Here is a 3,000-nt window from a genome sequence, read left to right on the forward strand (position 1 = left end):
TCCCGGCAGTCCCACTATGAGTCCTTAGGGAGTCACCAACCAGATGAGACTGAGTCCCCGTCATAACGAGGAAGAACGGCAGTGGGATCGTTATGCCTTGTGGGCTATTGGGAAGATAAAAGTTTGGTCCTAAAACCACGTTGAAATCACAATTATTATAACAAACTGGTCACAGATCGTTGAAAGGTCATTGGGCAGGGCTGGGTAGGATACTGGGATCACAGGGACCACTTCAAAATCTTAGGGAGGCCCTGCCACAGGGTGGGTATCCTGGTGAGAATCGGACCTCCCTCACCTGCCCACGTCTGCACCGTGACTGACCGACTCCCTCTGTCGGTGCAGTTGGGGCTACAGTCCCAAACTGATCCACCCGCGGTGACCTCCCACCTGGGTCCTTCCTAAAGCTCTGCAAACCTGCTTCCAGCCAAGGAACCACCCAAGTGGGCGATAGAGGCAGATATTCTAGGGGGTGGAGAGACTTCAGGTGACAGACACTTGGTGGATAAGGAGGGCTGGGTCACCACTGACATGGGTCCCCAGGGAAGGCAGCTTCTGCATGGCTTTAAAAGCTTCAGGATGTATTTCCTTGAGAGATGGGAGGAGAGGTGGAGAAGGGAGCTCTAGGCAGTGGAGATGGCTACAGCGAAGGAGCTTGCACTAGAGTGAATGGGCGATGGCAGGTCACGAAAGGTCCAAAAACCATGGCCAAGCCTAGACTGGCCATGGGAGACAGGAGCCACCTGCAGATTCTCAGGCCAGTGGGGGGCAGATGGAGGGCATCCTTCCTGCCTCTGGGTCTGCTCTGTTATTCTAGAGAAGGGGCGGAGCTGAGACAGGCAGAGGTTCCTCCACCCACAGCACATGCCACAGAGGCGGCCATGTGACCCTGTGTCCCCTCACCAGGACCCCTGAGTGTGGTTTCTGTGGTCTGCTTTCAGCAACAGACGAAGCCAGCCACAGGCAGCCCCTCCCAGGCCACCTCCAGAATGACCCAGAAGGGCCCATGCAAATGAGCACGGAAAAAGTGACAGGGGCCTTTGTGTAAGATGGTTTCCTTTCCCAGGCCCCAGGCTGAGGTGGGGGCAGAGGGCCGGTTCAGCCCCCTCACCTGTGTGTAGAGAGAAGCAGAGGCTCTGTTTTCAGAGGCTGAATCCCAGTTCTGGGTCTTTCTCCCTCTCACCAGGGCACTTCTCCTTCCTGAGGGACTTCTCCTTCCTGAGCCTCAGTTCCCTGCCTGTACCCAGAGCAGGGTGCACGGCCTGGCTCTCTGCAGGGCCTCAATGCCTCTTACTTTCTCCTCTGACCCAAGAGGGGTCCATGCACAGAGAGGTCAGGGATGCTGAAGCACACAGACCCCAAGGGACCACACAGGACATGCCAGACACTGGGCATGAGGCCTGCTGATATGAAGAGGACCGTAACCTCACCCATTCCTCTGACTTTTAAAACCCTGAGTGGTGAGAAAAGCGGAGCCCAGCCCTGCCAGCCCAGGCTGCTGGAGGGAGCCCCTGTGCTCACCCCTTGTGAGGTTCCCAGCAAGATCTGACAGGCTTCAGATATGGACAGACAGGATGATGTCCTCTTCTGTGCTCATCTCCCCATTTGGCTGGCAAAGGTGGGAGGGAACGGGTGCAGGTGGGACCCCATTCAGAGTGTAGTCCATGGCTGCTCACTCCTAGGGCTTTCCTTGGGGACTTCACCTCTTTGCCTCCATTCTGAACCAAGTTGCCTCCTGTCAAATTCCAGCTCTTTCTCTTCTAGGGTTGTAACCCCAAGGTAGCATGTGCCTCAGCTTCCTCATCCCGGAAATGGGCCTAACGAGTGCTTCTCCCTACGGAGCAGCTGTGAGAGAAAGATCAGATAATCTGTGTAAAGCCCCCCACCCCCTGCAGTACCTGATAATGTGGTGAGGGGTTATTTCTGTTCAAACAGGCCCCCAGGGAGAGCTGTGCCCCTGAGTGCCCTTTGCTCCTCCAGGGACCTCTGCAGATGGAGTCTGGGCTTAGCCAGTGGCAAGCAAGGATTGGCTCTGAATCAAGACGAACTAAAGAGGAAGGGGAGCCTACACCTTCAGGGATCAATTCTGTAGTTTGTCACTAGCGAATTTTCTGGAGCACTAGAGGGGGCAGAGCGTCTCTTCTGAGCTTGGCTGCCACTTGGTGCTTCTCACTGCAACTTCCCTTTGACACCAATGATGCCTCTTTTCTCCTTTGGGGAGAGAAAGGGGGAAGAGGGAGATGCTGTCTGAGTGAGAAAAATAGATAAAGAGGAAGGAGGTGGCCCAGGAATGGTTTCTGAGCAGCCTGAGGGGTATCACCTGCTGCAGGTGATATAATCTGCTCACCTGCTTCTCCCTCCAGTGGACCTGACCCCCACCTGCTCTGGCCCTCCTGGGCAAACACCTGACCCTCTGAGCTCCTGCTTCTTGGGAAGTGGTACCTGGGGGTGCAGGAGGAGGCAGCGTGGAGCAGTTGTCCTCAGGGACTCACCTTCCATCCAGGGGCTTTATGGCCCAGCAATTCAAGAATTCAATTCTTGAATTGCTAGGCCATAAAGCCCCTGGATAGAAGATACATCTGCCCAGATACAAAACAGGCTAGGGCTCAGGGTGCTGCTGTGACTTGCCTAACATGTGCCCCAGTCTGCCCAGGCCCCCTCCACTGGATTCAATAGGCTGAACCCCGGCCTACACAGCAGGCTCTGGACATCCAGCTCTGGCCAAGGCCTCACATGGAGTCTGGCCTGAGGCAGGGTCACAGCTTGCTGCCCTGTTCTAGGACCAACAGAGAAACAGGAGATGACTTGCCCTGGAATCTCCCCTGGACCTTCCTTCCAGCACCAATTGCACGACTGGCTGGGACTGCCCTGAGCAAGCTGGCCATGACCCCTCGAGGTCAGTGTTTGTGGCCGGGACTCAGGGATAGGGTGGTTCAGGCACTGAAAAGCCTGGGGACCCTTGGCTATAGCATTCTGAGGGTCTGAGTCCCTCCGGGGACAGGC

At 56.0% G+C, this 3,000-nt stretch overlaps 1 pseudogene; it reads left to right on the forward strand.

The window, feature by feature from the left end:
- The first annotated feature begins 2,058 nt into the window (after positions 1–2,058).
- On the forward strand, positions 2,059–2,248 carry LOC120887112 (small nucleolar RNA U3; annotated as a pseudogene).
- The last annotated feature ends 752 nt before the right edge of the window (positions 2,249–3,000 follow it).

The sequence above is a fragment of the Ictidomys tridecemlineatus genome, chromosome 5 (genome assembly GCF_052094955.1).
Source record: "Ictidomys tridecemlineatus isolate mIctTri1 chromosome 5, mIctTri1.hap1, whole genome shotgun sequence".
Taxonomy (NCBI): Eukaryota; Metazoa; Chordata; class Mammalia; order Rodentia; family Sciuridae; genus Ictidomys; species Ictidomys tridecemlineatus.